General features: G+C 39.1%; 1 protein-coding gene and 1 pseudogene across 3 annotated transcripts in view; both read right to left on the bottom strand.

The window, feature by feature from the left end:
• Positions 1–20,441, bottom strand: part of EPM2A (EPM2A glucan phosphatase, laforin) — a 106,927-nt gene that overhangs the window by 81,400 nt on the left and 5,086 nt on the right. The window lies entirely within an intron of this gene.
• On the bottom strand, positions 2,182–4,881 carry LOC122219269 (annotated as a pseudogene).

Here is a 20,441-nt window from a genome sequence, read left to right on the forward strand (position 1 = left end):
CTAATGATTCATCCCAGTGCGGTCAAGACAAATCAGACAAAGCATGGGGGGACAAATGCTAATTAGGACACTGATAGTGGCTGTGATGGGCTTGAGCATGTATGTCATCTTTTCCCAGCAAACCATTTTGGAAAAGGAACCACGTGTCTCTACCTGATTTTATTCAAACGTACCCAATGCATTACATTTGAATTGCAAAGTATTTTTAAATAAATCAACGGTAAAACTGAAAGCATTTTAATGCACTTTACAAACTTGAAAATTGCCCAAAAGACAGAGGGAGAGAGGAACAGACTGTCCAGTTCTTGAGATGTTTGGTTCGTAGAACGTCTTTGCTGTAACACAAAATCTCCTCCTGCTTCTAGCCATACACCTTCCCCATCCCTTCTCTTCCAGCTTTCCTGTGGGCTGCCCTGCCATCATCTCTTATAACTTTCTCTTTCCCCTAACTAGCCCTGTCCTCACCAAATATACCCTTCTTCAATATTCAATCTCCAGGGCACTACAATTTGACATCTGCCCTCAACACTCCACTAAAAAGACTTGAAATGAAGTCATCTCCTGTCAGATTCATTTTTTATCTTTACCTGCCTATAGCACTTAAAGATAGTGACCACTCTCTGTTTAATCTTTCCCCTGTTGACTCCATAATACTCCTCTTCTGGAAGGCAGTATATTAGAACAGCTAAATGCATGGGCTCATGATCCAGACGGGGACTCCATTCCAAGTTATATGAATTTACCATCTGTAAACAGAAATGAGAAATCCCTTTAAGCAATCTGTGCCTCCATTGTCTCATTTGTGAAAAAGGAATCCTGGTACCAGCTCCTTCACAGGGTTGTTATGAGAGAATTCCATTAGATAACCCATTCAAAGGATTTAACATAGGACCTACCACAGCTGGTGTTCAGTAAGAATTCTTAACTACTATTCCTCTCATATCCCTTCCAGTCCTTCTTGTCAGTTTGCAAACTGTAGGCTGACTTACAAAACAGATGTACCCCGAAAAGAAGCTCATATCGTTTTAACAACAGCTTTGTCCAGACCTATATGTTTCAAGACAAAACTATAGTAACAGTGACTCCACATGGGCTCATGTGTTCCAAAGACAGGACCACTGAGTTTTTCAACAACCCACCTAGTTTATAAATGCTGACCAATTTCTGCCCAAATCATGCCAGCTTCTCCCTAAAACTAAAACTAATTGAAACATCCAAATCTTTTCACTTTGAATTGTTCTCAAGGCAAATTTCTCTTAGTTCTCTCTGTTTAAAAATAGCTCATTGGTGCAAATATAAGACTTGACTTTTATTTTCTTCTTGTTGGTTTATTCCTACTTTGGGGACTTCAAATTTTGAATATTGCTTCTCTCAAACAAAATAGCTACTATCTCGCCCAGTTCATCTCTTACCAGGAAACTTGATAAGCATGCGTCCTAAATTACTGATAAAAAGATTTAGCAGGAAAGGATCTAGAATAAAGTGACTTGTAAAAAGCCACTTGCACTCACCCCCATGTTCTACTGGTTCATCAGTCAGCTGTTCAACTAGCATGAATCCACCTAGCTTGTCTATTAGCCAGCCAGTCATTTTCCAATTTGGGGACAAAAAAATTGGGAAATTTTTCTCAAATTCTTTACTGAAACTAAGATGCAACGTTCCTCCATTTTTCCCCTTGTATAAATGAGGATTGTTATTTGATGAGGTAAGACTTCTAAAGCAATTTTAAAGCTCCTTAAAAATATGTAATGATGGCGAAATATCAAGGTGGGGTTTTTTTTATCTTTTTGTGAGTCATAAGTCCCTTTGAGAATCAGTGAAAAGCTATGAATAATCTTCCTCAAAATTAAAAAAAAATTAATGTTTATTTATTTTTGAGAGAGAGACAGAGAGACAGAGAGAGACAGAGCATGAGCAGGGGAGAGGCACAGAATCGGAAGCAGGCTCCAGGCTCTGAGTTGTCAGCACAGATCCTGACGCGGGGCTCGAACTCATGAGCTGTGAGATCTGACCTAAGCCGAAGTCAGACGCCTGACTGAGCTACCAGGTGCCTTCAAAAAATGTTTTTAAATGCTCATGCACACAGTGCATACAGCTTATCATTATTATGTATAGTGGAAAAAGGAATTGTGCTTTATAATTATGGCCATCAGAGAAAGAGATGAAATTTTCATTAACATATCAATTCAACTTTAGACATAAATATTTTTTTAACTTATTCTTTTTTTTTTTTTTCCTCCCTGAAAACAGCAAAGATCTATTTGGCACAAAATTTAAATTAAACATCAAGAATCACCATTTAAAAATGAAGATTTCTCTATCTACATCAAGTTTTATAAACAGCTTTTCAACAGCCTAATTTTTCCAAAGCACCTAGCTGCTTTCTCTTGTACATACAGAATGTAGTCTTTGCGGACGTATAAAAATCATATTGACGGTCTCTTTACAGGTGAAAACTAGCATTCCACCATGTTGCTAAAGAATTTTTACTTTTTCCATGCTACAGAACAAGACTACTCCAGGAGACCTAGCCTGCCACTTACATTGAAGCCTCAATATTAACAGAAGTCAGCAAGGAATCACTTACCAAGATTTACAAGGGTACTTGTCTTATTTAACTTATCTTGTAGAATTGATTCTCTAAGAAATTCTGACACAAAGTTAACTGATATGAAACCATGATAAAGTGTTTCTCAAACACGTCATAGACATCAAAGGAATCTGCACAACAACTTTATGATCTTATGATACACAGGATAAAATAAGCAAGCATCCATGATAATATCAGTCAAAAATGTCCAAATGAGTTTATTTTTCAAAAAAGTCATTGTTAAAGCATTCACAAAAAAGCCAGTGGCAAGATTTTTATAGGTGATTTTCAACTGGTTTTAATTACCTACATCAAAGTAATTTGCTTACATCTGAACAAAATTAAGCTATCTAACACTTCCTCCCAAATGAAGCAGAAGTTCTGGACAAACCTCTCTCTTACGGTGACTGTCCTCACATTTATGTCATTAAATCTTTTTTAAATGAATGGTGACTGTTTCTCAGAATTCTTTTGGGAGATAGGGAGTACACAGGAGGAGAAAGTGGAAAGATAAGTTGGGGAGATAATGAGATTGTGATTAAATTCTTTTCTTTTTTTTCTGAGATTATATACAAACTATAGAATTATAGTAGAGTACAAGTGAAATACTGCCACCCAGTGGAATTATAACATAAATAAAATCTTGAAATTTGAAAAGACTACAAAAATTCCCTATCAATTTTTAATTGGAATGATAAAGCTTAGTGATTTTCAAAGTACTTTCAAATATATTATTCCTCAAAAATAAAAGTCCAGTGGGACAGACAGCAACTGTGTAAGCACATCTTTTCCTGAGTCTGAGGTTCTAGTGGATTAAGCGACTTGACAGAGCCCTATGTTCACTGGAGCCCAAGGATGCGGCTCCCAGGTCAAGGCTGCTTACACCACGGAGCCCTCCTGAAAGACCCTCTGCCTACTCTTGTCCAAACAAGAGTTTTGTGTTCTTTTGTTTTGTTTTTTCTCTGTGTCCCAGTTTTTATGGTTTTGTAGGAGAATGCTGGACATGAAACATAATTGCAAACATTCAGCTGTGCAAAAGAGAACAGTGCTTAAGTACAAACGGAGACATGATTCTTAAATTAAGTGCTTAAACACAACTAAGGTCCCACAACCACCTGGACTCTAGGGTCAGTGTGGCGGAACTGCCTGTGGACTCACGAAGAGGTCCTAAATCCCCTTCCCACCCCCAGCCTCCACAACCAATACATGGAATCTGGTGCCAATGGTCCATCGCAAAGAGCTCCTTTTAGAACCTTCCCCAGTCCTCTATACGTGATCTGGCCGGGACAAGGACACTGGAATTTCTGGAATATCAGTGGTCCCTAACATAAGTATTCTACGTGATGGCCTTGGTCCCCGTGTCTGGGAAGCACACCGCTATGACTTTCTTCAGCTCGCGTACAGAACCAGCACAAAGGCGCACCCTGGCCCCCAGGACATTGGACCATGTGCCCTTGAATAAGGTTTTGCCCCCTTCGTCATGGAAGGTTTCCACCAGCAGTCGAGGGTCCCCTCGTATGTAACGTCAGCTCCTTTGTGCCCCCACCGCATCATCACCCGCAACTGCACGGTGTCGAAGGGGCAGGAGAGCCCGCCTGCCGCGGCTGTCACGGTCTAGGGGTGTTCCTGGGGCCCGGGAGCATGCCTTCGGCTGGGTCATACACGCCGAAGTAGGCCGCCGGGTGGACAATGGTGATGCCCTGCCCCAGACACTGAAGCCGTGGTCCAGGCCCCGGTGCCTGGTCATCTTTACCAGACAGTCCCCCAGGCCTTTGAACTCCTGCTCGGACTTCCCCATGTCGGCTGCCACTTGGGTTCTGGCGAAATCCCGCGGGGGGGGGCATGAAGCAGAGGGAGGTGGCTCCAGGTGCCCCACCTGAGGCCAGATCACCGGCAAAATAACTCCAGAACTGCGTGCGCTTGTCCACGCCCCTCCCCCCTCCAGGAAGATCTGGTTGTACTTATCCTGGAAGGCCAGGTTGAGGGCGTGTGTGGGGAAGTAGCGGATGACGTTGGCCAGGTCAGGGCAGCACGCCCTGCTCCTGGGGGATGCGCACGATGCAGTCTGCGATGCCCTTGCTCCGCTGGTTGGCGGCAATCTGCTCGCACCTGCAGCAGCCACTGTGCCCGCTGATCAGGGTCACGGCCGTCTTAGAGATGGTGGCAGTGAGGTCTCCAGCCAGGAAGTATTTCAGAGAAGAGAAAACAGAGACTTGGCGATTATCAAAGCTTCTCAAACATCTCCAAGGGGTCTTGGGAACATAGCTTGAAGCAGTACCCCATACTGTCATGAAAATTCTTGGAAGACTTGTATTTTTCCCTTAAAAATTCCTGTGAGATTTGTGCTCTATTCTAGATCATATGCATGTCTCCTTCAACTTGAAATAATGTTTTTGTCCCCCTGAAATGTCTTTTAGACACTGTTGCTTTAAGACAATAGTGGATTTCTATTATTCACTAGTCCAGGACCACACTGAAGATGAGAAGACAGGTTTAGTATACCAGTTTGAGACACCTGGAAAGTACCTTGCTCAAGTTCATTCATTCATCAAGTATTTAATGAACACCCGCCAAATGCTAGGCATTGTTTTAGATTGTAGGGCATGCTATGATAATAAACACCTAAGTTATCAGGTCTCCTAGAAGAGCAAAGGTTTATTTCTTGCCTGGGCTGGAGTTCACTGTGGATTGGCTAAGCAAGGGCCATTCTTCACATTTCATCATCTTCAGGCTGGGATCATCAGACAGAGCAGTCACTATTTGGAACATCAATAGTAATCTCTTGGCAGAGAGAAAGGAGTACGGCAAAGCAATAGGAAGTGACACACATCATTTCCTCTTATATTTTATTAACCAAAGCAAGCCATATGACAAAGATATTCTTCTTCAACAGAGCAAAGAAGAATAATTCACCCAGAGGGAGAGGATGTGAACACTGGCAAACAATTAACAGTATGCCTTACCCCACCTTTTCCAAATATGCTGAGGAAAGGTGGTTCTGGGTAACATAAAGGACAGAGGTCAGATCTCTCAGTCTGCCAGATGGGAATTCAAGCAGTTAAAAGAAAGGGTTATCATAGAAGGCCAGAGGACTTGGAGTATGTAGATGTCAGACACATGAGATCTACACTAGTATGTATTAGACAAGTAGAAACGTATTTCGAATGTTTATAACTCTGATTTATGGTCCCAAGTCCCAGTACTGACACAGTACTTTATCAGCACAAAGTCCTGAAAGCTGCCTGTTTCTACTGCAGGATACCACATCTGATCAGAAGCAATATGGCAGGGTTGCTCAATGTACCTATAAATAAAACTATAGCCATGGAGGTGGGAGTGGTACACAAATTATATCCCTGATCAACATGTCAGGGTTGCCTAACTCAAATGTATGCCAAACCCACAACCAGTTGAGTGGGGCAACAGAGCCAGTACAGGCACTAATCGTATACAGTAAAACCTTGGTTTTCGAGCATAATTCATTCCAGAAACATGCTTGTAATCCAAAACACTTCTACATCAAGGCAAATTTCCCCATAAGAAATAATGGAAACTCAGATGATTCGTTCCACAACCCAAAAATATTCATATAAAAATGGTTACAATAGGGATACCTGGGTGGCTCAGTCAGTTGATCGTCCAATTTTGACTCAGGTCATGATCTCATAGTTCATGAGTTCAAGCCCCACATTGGGCGTGCTACTGTCAGCTTGTCAGCACCAGGTCTGCTTTGGATCTTCTGTCCCCCTCTCTCCCTGACACTCCCCACTCATGCTCTCTCAAAAAAGTAAGAAAAAAAACACTTAAAAATGATTACAATACTGTAATATAATACAAAATAATAAAAAATACAAAATATAAAGAAAAATAAACAAATTAACCTGCACTTAACTTTGAAAACCTTCGTGGTTGCTGTGAGGGAGACAAGAGAGAGGAGGGTTACTGTGTAGGACAACTTTCTCTATCACTCACAGAAATCACTGCTGTCTATTGGCCCAATGGAATCTTTTTCTTTTCTTCAACGTTAACAAGGAATCTATCCAACGACATTTGTTTTTGCCTCCTTTCGAGGATTTTGTGAAAATGTGACATTGCGTTGTTGTTGAACAGATTCATTGCTCACACTACTACGGCCTTATTCAGGTGGTGCTTTTCTACAAAATTTGGCACTGTTTCCCATGTTTTACATATCTCCCTAATCTCATTTGAAGTAAAGGATTTGTCCGCTTTTTTCTCCTCCTCCTCTGCAGACAAGATGCAGATGTGGATTTCTTATAATATCTTGCAATTTCAGCCACTCGCATACCTCATTCGTACTTCTTGATTTCTTTCTTTCTTAACTTCCACTGTAATCATCTCCTTCTTCTTACTGCCTTTCTTTTCAACCTTTTTCTGCATGAGGGCCATTGTACACGCTCTCATGGATGCTGACTACAGTACAGTATTAATAAACTCTTGTCATATACTGTATTTAATGTAACTGGCAATAAGGCAGCAAAGGGTCTGTATCTGCAGGCAGCCTGACATAGAAGGAAGCAAAGCACTCCTAGCTGACTCTGGTATGGAAAAGCAAAGGACGGTCCATGGGCACTTTTAAGTGACAGAAAATACACTAGTGCCAGTTGTGGGCACCTTCCAATGTTCTGAAAAATCACTTATTTCTGCCTAACACCACGGCCTGAGACCAAACATCTGAGCATGGGAGATGATCACTCACAATCCCACAGAGAGAGAGAGAGAGAGAGAGAGAGAGAAGGAGAGAGGAAGAGAGAGAGAATGAGAACCAGTGGCTCAGTTGTGATCATGTGACATTCAGCATCACATACTACTCATATTGCAAGACATCGCTCATTTATCAAGTTAAAATTTATTAGAAATGTTTGCTTGTCTTGCAGAACACTCACAGGACAAATTACTTGCAATCCAAAGTTTTACTGTATATGACTAAAACTATATGAGTTCACTAAACTGTGTGCTATTTTCATAGCTCCATAAGATCTCCAGTTGGAAGAGTGCATAGTATTCCTTCCCGTTGCTAATGCTGGAAGGTTGAGCCTCTGACCAGAAGCTCTAATGAAAGCCTTCATACTGAATCCAACCAACACGGATGGCCTCGGCAGCTGCCAGAGAAAGAGAAAGTAATCTGTCCTACAATGCCACCAATGGACCATGGCAGACACCCCATAGAGATTAAGATACTAATCCCCTGTATCCCTAATCCAAGGAAATAAGTATATGCCTGTATGGGTGTTGTGCCTTAACCAGAAGGTTTGGTTTAGATAGATTCAATAATTTTACATCATATAATCATTTGTATTTAAGAACTGTATCATAAGTATAAATTATTTGAAGAAGCCGCCTCTGATTTTCATATTATTCCACCAAAGCCAATGGAATAACATAGCATGGTTCATTGCAGATCTAAGACTGCCACAACTGTGACAGAAATCCAAGAAAAGCGATAGCATTATCAAAGAGTTGCATGAAATGTTGGGGGGAAATAAAGAGTCTGGGTGGCTGGAACTCTTGATTGTTTTCAGCAAGCGGCAGGAATGCAGACAAAAGTAGATAATTGACAGATTGTGAGGAGCCTCAAAGGTCATAGTAAGAAGTTTGGATTCATTTTGTAGGAAATAAGAAATCATCAAAGAATTTTTAATCATAGATGTGACACTATCCAATTTGTATTTTAGGAAGATAATCCTGGTAGCAGCGTGGAGGAAGGACTGAATAGAGAAGGGACACAAAGGAGTTAGATCTTGTAAAAGGCCACTGAAATGCCAAGAAACCAAACCATAACAGAAGCAGTAGGATGAAAATAAAAAGAGGTGGCTGGGGGTGGGGTATGGGTTGAATGGAACTATTGCAACTTGCAGAATCCCTTACAGTGGTCTCCCAAACCACCTGGTTTTCAAAAGTACCTTGGGAAAGTGTAAAATTCTTAGTCCCTGGCCAGTCTCAGAACTATTAAATCAAAATCTCTTAAGGATCTAGACTAGGAAATGCTTGTCACACCCCAGGGGTTCATGATGTAATCAGCCCAGCCTTAGAAGTTATGCTCCTACAAACTTACTTAAGTGACTGAGTTAGTGTCTTTAAATCATGAAAGTACGAATGAAGAATATATAATCAGTTACAAAGAGCCCCATATTGCATGGTTCCATTTATATGAAATATTCAGAACAGGCAAATGAACAGAGACAGAAAATATATTACTGCATTTGCCAGAGGATGGAGGAAGGAGAAATGGGGATTGATTTGTTGTGAAAATGTTGGAGAATTAATGTTGATTACACAACATTGTAAATATACTAAAAACCACTGAATTTTACGCTTAAAGGGGTGAATTTTATGACATGTAACTTAGATCTCAATAAAACTCCTTTTAAATAAATGAATTTCTAGATTCCACCTTTGGAGATTCCATAAATCTGCAACTGACCCAAGAATCTGTATGTTTAAAAAGCTCACCAGGTTGGGGCACCTGGGTGGCTCAGGTCATGATCTCATGGTTCGTGGGTTCGAGCCCTGCATTGGGCTCGCTGCTATCAGCACAAAGCCCACTTCAGATCCTCTGTTCCCCTCTCTGTCTGCCCCTCCCCCGCTCACTCTCTTGCGCTCTCTCTCTCTCTCAAAAATAAATAAATAAGTAAATAAATAAAAACATTTTTTAAATGTTTTTAACATTTTAAAAGCTCACTAGGTCAATGAAAACAATCAACAAAACTAAAAGGCAACCAACAAAATGGGAAAAGAAATTTGCATTAACATATATGATTTTAGTATCTAAAATCTATAATGAACTTATCAAACTCAACACCCAAAAAATGAACAACCCAGTTAAGAAATGGGCAGAAGATATGAAAGACATTTTTCCGAAGAAGGCATCCAGATGGCTAACAGACACATGAAAAGATGCTCAACACTACTCATCATCAGGGAAATACAAATCAAAACCATGATGAGATACCACCTCGCACCTGTCAGAATGGCTAAAATTAACAACACAAGAAAAATAGGTGTTGGCAAGGATGCGAAGAAAGGGAAACCCTCTTGCACTGTTGGTGGGAATGCAAACTGGTACAGCCACTCTGGAAAACAGAATGGAGGTTCCTCAAAAAACTAAAAGTAGGGGTGCCTGGGTGGCTCAGTTGGTTAAGCATCTGTCTTCTGCTCAAGTCATGATCTCCTGGTTCATGGGTTCGAGCCTTGTGTTGGGCCCTGTGCTGACAGCTCAAAGCCTGGAGCCTGCTTCGGATTCTGTGTGTCTCTCACTCTCTGCTCCTCTCCTGCTCATGCTCTGTCTCTGTCTCAAAAATTAATAAATGTTAAAAAAAAATAGAACAATGCTACGATCCAGCAGTTGCACTATTAGGTATTCACCCAAAGGATACAAAAATACAGATTTGAAGGCATACATGCAGCCCAATGTTTATAGCAGCATTATCAATAATAGCCATAGTATGGAGAGAGTACAGATGTCCATCTACTGCTGAATGGATAAAGATGTGTGTGTGTGTGTGTGTGTGTGTGTGTGTTTATATATATATATATATATATATATATATATACTGTTAATTAGCCATCAAAAGGAATGAAATCTTGCCATTTGCAATGACATGGATGGAGCTAGAATGTATTAAGCTAAGTGAAATAAGTCAATCAGATAAAGACAAATATCATATGATTTCACTCATATGTGGAATTTATTTTTTAATGTTTATATTTGAGAGAGAGAGAGAGAGAGAAAATGTGAGCGGGGAGGGGTAAAGAGAGAGGGGGACAGAAGATCTGAAGTGGACTTTGTGCTGACAGCAGAGAGCCCAATGCAGGGCTCAAACTCAGGAACCATGAGATCATGACCTGAGCTGAAGTCAGACACTTAACTGACTGAGCCACCCAGGTATCCCTCCTCATACGGGGAATTTAAAAAACAAAACAGATGAACAGATGGGAAGCGTGGGGGGGGGGGGAGGGGGGGAGAAGAGAGGGAAACAAACCACAAGAGACTCAATGATAGAAAACAAACTGAGGGTTGATGGAGGGAAGCAGGTGAGGAATGGGTTAGATGGGTGATGGGTATTAAAAAGGGCACCTGTTGTGATGAGCACTGGGTGTTGTATATAAATGAGGAATCACTGAATTCTACTTCTGAAATCAATATTGCTCTGTATATTAACTAATTAATGCACCAGGTGATCCTAATGCTCAGTCAGGTTAGGGAATCACTGATGCATCTAGAAAATTCACTACAGAGTTCCCTGAGTTACACTTGCAGAAAAAGAAAAGATGCCAACAGCAGTGGCTCAAAATGAACAAAGCAGAGAGAAAGGCTGTCCCTGCCTCAGTCCTCCAGGCCTCAGGAAAGAAGGCCCTACTCACCCCCGCACAGAGGATGCCCCCCTCCCTCCTGCAGTCCTCATTCCCACCTCCCTCACCAGCTGCCCCCAAAGCACTCTCCCCTGTACAGCTCAGCCACCCATCACAGGCCTTCCAGGGAGTCCTATCACAAAAGGCCTAAAAACTTAAATGCCTTTGAACCCCAGACTTCGGCTTTTCCCTTGTCACTCTAATAAAACCATGATTCTCACATCTGGCTGATTTCTAAAAATAATTCTGATGCTTTTACTTTCACAATTACAGAAAAAAATAATGAGGGAAGATCCCATCTTTCTTTAAATACCAGGTTTGTTTAAAACACTATCCCTTCTATAAAGACTTCCCTAACCCCTCTCCCATTCCTGAATTCTTACTGGGATGAACTTCCTCCGCATCACTGCATATAGATTTTCAGATTTCTGTCACGGTCCCTCCTTGATTATAAATCTTTGTCTTCTCAGCTAGAATGTAAATCTCTTAAGTTCAAGAGCTGTGAATTTTTCACTGTTGTTTCCAAGCACCTATTACAATTCCAAGTGGATAACTGAGCCTCAAAATTGTGTTGAGTTGAATATGTGAATCAAACACCTATTCTGATTTGTTAGGATTTTTTTCTAATTGAGGAAGGGAAAGTTATATACATCCTTTCTCAATGGCTAATACCAAAGTAAGGTTTTAAACAAGACTAAAATGTGAAGTTTAGTGAAATTAATACATTTTTATTTTCATAGTATTTTTTTCATCTTTGTAATAGCAGAGTACCTAAAAGAGTTCCCTGTTTTAAGTCTGATTTGGATGATGTCTCTCTATATTCCTCACACCTAATTAGATCGATTCACTAATGAATTCTAAGTGCATCTCTCTGAAAAATAATAAAACCTCTTCAACTACAATCAAAAGACATCATCAAGTAAAAATTGCAGATTCAAATTTCCAAGCAGAGTAAGTAAAGACTGAAGCTTTTGCAAAAATGTATACACAGTTCGGGGGTAAAGTGCTTTTCTAAGAAAATTTTTATAGGATACTCCCTCATTGCAAACAAATGCGAAATATCACTAAAAAACGATAAATATAAATAAGCCAGTGATAAAATCCTGTCAATATTTTAATATAAAATAATTATTACTTCCACTTACAAAGCATATTCGTATGTATTAGCTCAATACTTCTTCATAATTATTCTGAACTAGTGTTAAAGCGATGCTTTAAGCCAATATGTTTCTGTATTCAACATCCAGAATCCGCACCACCTCAGAACTTAATACACTATATTGAGATTAGCTCTGAATAGAAGATCATGGAAATAACAGTGTAACCTCCAAATACAATCTTCGGTGAATGGGAGTCCAAAATTTCTCCAGCTCTGGAATTGTTCTGGGTAACGGTCGTCACGCTCCTCAAATAGATTTTTTAGTGATTTCAGTCAATGATGAAGGTAATAAATTGGTACTTTATAGCAAAAGACATGAATCTAAATGCTATAGTAACTTTTTCCAAAGGCACAAATAGTTCATAAAATCTACAAATATAGCATCCAGAAATTTTGGCAATCATAAGTGAAATATTGATAAAAATCTTCTTTGCTCATGGACATAATATAGAATTACGACAATACAATATAATATAATATATTACATCATTATAATATAATTATAATATAATAATATAATATAATATAATAACTATAATATAAAATTATCGTTTACTAAACTGAAAAGAAAATGATTTCACAGTAACCGTTTATCTAATTCTCTATGGTTTAATTAGCTAAAATTCAGGATAAAGCTCTATGTTATGTTAACGTGACATTATGATTTAACAGTTAAAAACATGAAGGTCATAGAACTGAAAATGTTAAGCTTCTCACTCGGTGCATACTGGCTGTACTACAGACCTACGCTGGCTGGACGCAGCCCAGGATCCCACCATCGGAGCAAAAAACAGAGAACTGTCCAGATAACAATATTCAAGTTGAGGATCTCGGAATAACAGAACATTTTAATGAGCCTTCCTGTACAGAAGCCGATAGCGAGATCTAAGAGATGCCCAGCGAGGGGGACCTGACCTGCCAGCAGAGCCTGAGTCTTTTGCAGAAAGTTGAAATCTCCTCTGACGTTTCTCATCTCATTAAGTCCAACTGTAAATCTTTTCCTCATTCCCTCTCGCATCCCAAATACTCATGAGCATTATTTTTACACAAAGAAACACAGTGAAATATAAAATCTCCAGTATATGCATTTTATTTTCCCAAATTAAACAACATAAAGTATGTTATACTTGTTTAAAATTTTTAAATTATTTTCTTAGTATTTTTTATTTTGAGAGAGAGAGCAAGCAAGGGAAGGGCAGAGAGATAGGGAGAGAGAGAAAATCCCAAGCAGACTCCACACTGCCCATACAGATCCCAACACGGGGCTCAAACTCACAAACCATGAGACAATGACCTGAGCCAAAATCGAGTCGGATGCTTAACCCTATACTTGTGCCCCTACACTTGTTTAAATTAATGCTTTATCCAACTGATTATTTTGTTTCTTTAGGAGTAGCAAAGAACATTTTTAAGATTGTAGTCGATGTACCACCTTTAAAAAGAAAAAGTTCATAACTTTTCTCCCTCCACACTGTGTGAGCATGCGACAATATTTTTTCTTTAACCTACCCTAAAACTAGAACCTCATTCTGCTTCTAGGGAACATGAACAAATCGTATAAAAGCAGCAAGAATTTTCATTTCAGCTCTCATTAACTCTCTGGCAAATGATAAAGGATCAGGTACTAGAGGAGACTGAATAAGAAACTGCAATAATATCTACTCCTGGATTATTTTCCTCCTGTCTAGTACAACTGGTTTGGATCCACAAGGCAAGGAAATGCTTGCCATTTTGGTTTGAAGATCCTTCTTGATGTTATTAAAAATTCGGGTCATTTTGGCTGATACAACACAAAAAAGAATGCTCTCAAGAAAAAGGAGTTGGGGAGCCACCAAGAGAATGTCAAGAGAAGGATCATTTGGAGTAAGTAGAGTATCAACTCACTTCCCCATTCTTTCTCATTCTCTGTCATTTCCCTTCTTGCCGATAATACAGAGATATCCCAGATCTTACACAGCCAGCACGAACTCTTTCTCATCTGTGAAGTCCCACAGTTAAGAGTTTGTAGATGGGATATTAAAATTCATTCACCAAATTCCCATGCCCTGCTTAGTGCTGAATCATGCCTAAAAGAAGCTGTTTCCCACAGCCAGCGTTTCCCATAGGTTAGCACCGTGTGAGCTTAGATTATCCACTAAACCTCTTTGGACCCCACTTTCTCCATCATAAAATGAAATCATCGTACAATAATTTCAGGTGACCAAAAAACAGTAAAGTTTCATTATAATTTTTAGGTGGAATTTTTCATTCAACAGTAATAAACTATTACCAAAATAAATCTTTCCTGACCATGTCATATGTCACTCTTCAAAGGTTTCCTTATCCTTGTCATTCCTATCTCATTACACTATTCTCCTGTAATGCTCTACCAGGCCCCTCTGTGTGTACTGCCTTTTTAATGATTCCTTAACTTTGATTCCTTCCTTTTTGATGGTTCCTTTGAGTGTAGTAAGCAAAACTATGTTCTTGAAAGACTCTCACCTCATAATGGATGAAACAAAGGACCAAGGTCATACTTCGGAGATTGTTCTTCTACTCAAAGTTTATCCAATTAAAATTGAGTGCACTGTATCCACAAAACTCAGCTGCAATGTGGATGATATCCCTTATTCAGTACATGTCCATCTATCCTCCACTCAAACCAAGTCTTCCCCAAGGTATAGCATAGCTGGAGTAGAAGCAGAAGTAGAAATGGGAAAGGCAAGTAATATTGGGAAGATGTAGCATAATCTAGAATATAATCCATTGTATGGATTAGTCAAATATTACACAAAACTGCTGCTTCTATGAACATAAACTTTCTTCAAGATCAATGAATTTTGTATTGAAAACGAAAAGACCAAGGTAATTCAGCTGCTATAAATTGTTGGCTATTTCAAAGTGATAGCTACTACTTTCTTCTAGGCACTTTATGAACTAGTCCTCGTAACAACCCTAGTACAGTTTTTAATCATCCCTTTTTAGAAAGGAAGCAAACAAAGTTATGGGGTTAAGTAATTTATATAAGGTTATACAAGTCTGTGGCAGAATCTGATGTCTGATCAGAGTTTATCCTATTCCAAACACTTGTTCTTTCCACTGTGCTATGGTATCCCTTCATATTACCTTCTAAATACATGTCTTTTATCTAGAGTATAGAAAACAGTGAAGTAGGCATAGGGCAAGTTTTCCCACCCAAAGACAACTGATAACCTTCTTTAATAATTTAGAATGTTAATAACAACGAATTAGATATTAGAAAAAATTTACTACACGTTGTGGGTTGAATTGTGTCCCCAAAAATTCATATGTTGAGATCCTACCCTTCAGTTCTTCTGAATATTATCTTATTTCGAAACAGTACCTTTACAGTAGTAGTCAACTTTAAAATGAAGTCACTGGGATAGGCATTAATGCAATGTGACTGGTGTCCTCATAAAGAGAGAAAATTTGGACAGAGAGATGCATAGAGAGAAGATCAAGTAAGGATTAGGGAAAAGATGACCATCTACAAGCCACGGAGAAAGGCCTTGGACAGATCTTTCCCTCACACACCTCAGAAGAAACCAATCCTGCTGAAACTCTGATTTGGGACTTCTAGCCTCCAGAACTATGAGAAAATAAATCTGTTGTTTAAGTCATCCAGTCTGTGGTAATTTGTTATGGTACCCCTAGAAAACTAATACATTATCTTAAAATATAAAGTTATGCATGGTGATTTGTTTAATCTCCTTAAATTATAATAGATTATTTAAAAATTAGAAATGTTCATGTCATTTCTACTTTAACATAATCATTGTTGTGGCACAAAAAGTAATATGAAATGAAGATAAATTAATTTTTGAAAAGAAAAAAAGAGTGGAGTAAAAATAGTGATAATTTGAATGTTGAACTTACGGCCATTAACATCTAAAACCATAAACCGAGACAGAGTGTTACTGAGTAGGGACAAAATTTAATGCCAGGTTCTAAGTAAAGAGTTAAGGATCTTCAGCATTAAAGAAAACAAGGAGGGGTGCCTGGGTGGCTCAGTCGGTTGGGCGGCCGACTTCAGCTCAGGTCATGATCTTGCGGTCTGTGAGTTTGAGCCCCGCATTGGGCTCCATGCTGACAGCTTGCAGCCCGGAGCCTGCTTCGGATTCTGTGTCTCCCTCTCTCTCTGCCCCTTCCCCATTCGCACTCTGTCTCTCTCTGTCTTTCAAAGGTGAAGAAATGTTAAAAAAAAAATTTTTTTTTATTAAAAAAAAAAAAGAAAACCAGGAAAACAACCTAATTTTAACAAGAAAAATACATATATTAGACTCTGTATGTGTGTGAATCCATGTACATATAAATACACACACACATAAATATATTAGAAATAAACCACAAAATCAAGAATTATTTTGTGGGGCATCTGGGTGGCTCAGTTGGTTAAGCATCTAATTCTTGATTTCAGCTCAGGTCATGATCTCACAGTTCGTGAGTTTGAGCCCCAAGCCGGGCTCTGTGCTGGCTCTTTCTCTCTCTTTCTCAAAAATAAATAAACATATTTTAAAAAAGAATTGTTCTGCAAAATTTTTAAAAATATGCTAGAAAAATATCTACCTGCAAACTTTTAAAAATCAGTCCAAGACTTCTTCTCTTTCCTGTTAAAGTAACAACTAAAACAATGGCACAATATATGAAACAACTGCTTTCAAATGCTGAACAAAAGGCAGCACAGGACTATAATTTCTGAGAGAAGAGAAAGAAACAAGGCGAACAATATGAATGCCATGGATTTCTACTTATAGAGAATTTCTGAACCATGACACAGGGACAGGATTCCAAATAGAACTTAATGGTACCTATAATTGAGAAAACAGAAATACAAATATGGGGAGAACAGGGTGAGTAGAATTTGTAAGAACAAATTCCAGAAATGAGAAAGCAATGAAGAGAAAGAGTTTGATAAATCTTCACAAAAGTCTCCTAGATTCTTCAGCTTCGTGCCAATCTGTGGATGCATAAAATGAAATTTGATAGAGCCATACAAAGGACAAATGGCAAGCCATACAAAAAACAGAGTAAATTTCTGAATATTGTATGATAAAGACTTGGCAGAGCTAATACAGAACGGAGAAACATGTGCATTTCCATCAGGGTGAGGAGATCTTATTTAATACATGGGGCATTCAAAAGAGAACATTAGAAGGGTCATTGTTTAGTAGTGGGGCTAATTTAGCCCTACACTAAAAACTACTATGTACCTATATAAACCTTATAAAACTTCGAGATAAACTTCAAAGGTAACTAATTCACAAATAACTGCCAGAAAAAAAAATTTGAAATTCTAAAACAATGTAAAACCACAATGTCCAGCATCCAAACAAATATCAATAGATATGGAAGTCAATTTCCTTCTATGTATCAGCAATGAACAACTGAAATTTAAAATTGAAAAGTGTTTTGGGGCGCCTGGGTGGCTCAGTCGGTTGAGCGACCAACTTCAGCTCAGGTCATGATCTCATGGTTCATGGGTTCAAGCCCCACTTTGGGCTCTATGCTGACAGCTCAGAGCCTGGAGCTTGCTTCTGATTCTGTATCTCCCTCTCTCTCTGCCCCTCCTCCACTCATGCTCTGTCTCTCTCTGTCTCAGAAATAAATGAACATTAAAAAAAATTTTTTAATAAAAAAATAAAATGGAAAAGTTTTTAAATACACCCTTTAAAATAACACCCCTCCCAAAAACAATGTATAAATCTAACAAAACACGTACAGGATCTGTATGTGAACAACTACAAAACACTAATGAAAGAAATCAAAGAAGACCTAATTAAATGGAGACATATTCCAGGTTCATAGATTAAAAGACTCAGTACTGTTAAGATGTCAATTTTTGTAAACTTGATATATAGTCAATGCAATCCCAACCAAATCACAGCAAGCTATTTTGTAATAACAACAAATTGATTCTAAAATGTAAGTGAAAAGGCAAAACATCAAAAAGACTCAACACAATACTGAAGAAAACAAAGATGGAGGGTCCATACTATTAATATTTCAAGATTAGCCTAAAACTACCGTAACCAACCCAGTGTGATGTGGGTGAAAGAATGGGCACATAGAGCAGTGCAAATACAGTCAACTGAGTTTTAAAAGGCACATCAAAAAAGGAAAGACAAAGTTTTCAATAAATAGGGCTGGAACAATTGGATGCCCACATGAAAACCAAAAAAGAACCTAGACACAGGCTTTGTATCATAAATAAAAATTAACACAAAATGGATTATACACCTACATGTAACATGCCAAACTATAGAAAGCTTCTAGAAGATAACACTGAAGGAAATCTAGGTAACCTGGACTTAGAAATGAGTTTTTTATTCAAAACCAAAAGCACAATCCATAAAAGAAAAAAAAAAAAGTTGGACTGCATTAAAGTTTAAAGGTTTACACTGTATATAATACTGTTAAGAAAATGAAAAGACAGGTGACAGGGAGGAAATATTTGCAAATCACCTATCACTTTAGAATTGTATCCAAATATTCAAAGAACTGTTAAAAGTCAGCAATAAGAAAACAAACAACCTACCTAAAAAGTGGAGAAGAGATCTGAGCAGACACCCAATTAAAGACATTACAGATGACAAATAAGCATATAAAAAGATGCTTCACATCATTTATTATTAGGGAATTGCTAATTTAAAAAATCAGAGGGGTGCCTGGGTGGCTCAATTGGTTAAGTGTCCGACTTCGGCTCAGGTCATGATCTCATGGTTCGTGAGTTTGAGCCCTGCATCGGACAGCACAGAGCCTGGAGCCTGCTTCAGATTCTATGTCTCCCTCTCTCTCTCTGCCCCTCTCCTGCTCATGCTCTGTCTCTCTCAAAAATAATAAATAAACATTTTTTAAAAATTTAAAAATCAGGGGAGCCTGGGTGGCTCAGTCGGTTAAGCCTCTGACTTCAGCTCAGGTCATATTCTCGCAATTTGTGAGTTCGAGCTCCGCATGGGGCTCTGTGCCTACGGCTCAGAGCCTGGCGCCTGCTTCAGACTCTGTGTCTCCCTCTTTCTCTCTATGCCCCTCCCCCACTCACACTCTCTCCCTTTCAAAAATAAACATTAAAAATTTAAAACTCAGAGACTACTGCACACCTGTAAGAATAGTTACAATCCAAAAAATTAACAAAATCAATTGTCGATGAAGATGTGTAGCAATAGGAAGTCTCATTTATTGCTGGTAGAAATGAAAAATGCTAGAATCACTCTGGAAGATGGTTTGGCAGTTTCTCCTAAAGCTCATTCTAGCTTTATATGATTGGCAAACCCATTCTTAAATATTTTTCAAAATCTTTATTATGTGTATATAAAAACTTGCACATCACTGTTTACGGCGGCTTTACTCACAATCACCAAGTGAAAAGAAGTGTGTGTTTTGGACAGGAGAGGACTGAGCTGAAGTTACAACTTTCTAGATAAAAGGGACATCATGGCTGACACTTCCACTCTTCTCTCTCCTCCCATATTCCACTGGATGCAGAGGTGGTGATAAGAGCGGCAGCTGGTGTCCTGAGGAAAAAGCCAAGGAAATATGATGACCCCTCTCCTGACATCCATGAGCTGTGGACCATCACCACCTCCATCTATCTATGTACTTTCTGTAGTGGAAAATTTAACTCTTATTTGTTTAAGCAACTGTTGTGTTTTCCTGATAACTTCCCATTAACCACTGTATATACTAAACTATCCCTGAAACGCTACACACTTTTGGGGGGACGTGTTCCTCCTCAACTCCAAGAAGGGTTTGTGGTTGACAGTGCTCATTGTACTCCCACCTCCTTGGCAAGAAGGATTGGTTCAAGAAAGGTGAATTCCGGTTTTCTCCCCCCACAGTTTTCTTTTTTTTCTTTTTAACATTTATTCGTTTTTTGAGAGAGAGAGCTTGAGCCGGGGAGGGGCAGAGAAAGAAGGAGACCCAGAATCCAAAGCAGCTTCAGGCTCTGAGCTGTCAGCACAGAGCCCGACACCAGGCTCAAACTCACGAACTGTGAGATCTTGACCTGAGCCGAAGTCCGACATTTAACCCACTGAGCCACCCGGGCGCCCCTCCCACACATTTTACTAACTAGAGCTGTCAGGGAAGAACATTTTTTTCTTCTCTGGCTTTGAGTATGTAAGCCTGGAGCTCCCTGTGGGGAAGTCTAGCTTGGTAGAGTTTGCTTGAGAGAATGAAGTCCAAACCAGAGTAAAGCAAACCCAAGGGGGAAGAGAGAGAGCTGGAGAGCAAGTGAGGAGACCTCTGTCTGGTTAAATTCCATGCTTCTTTTAGTTTGGTTATATGTGTTAATAATGATTTCTTTTTTTTTTTTTTTTTTTAGGC

The sequence above is a fragment of the Panthera leo genome, chromosome B2 (genome assembly GCF_018350215.1).
Source record: "Panthera leo isolate Ple1 chromosome B2, P.leo_Ple1_pat1.1, whole genome shotgun sequence".
NCBI lineage: Eukaryota > Metazoa > Chordata > Mammalia > Carnivora > Felidae > Panthera > Panthera leo.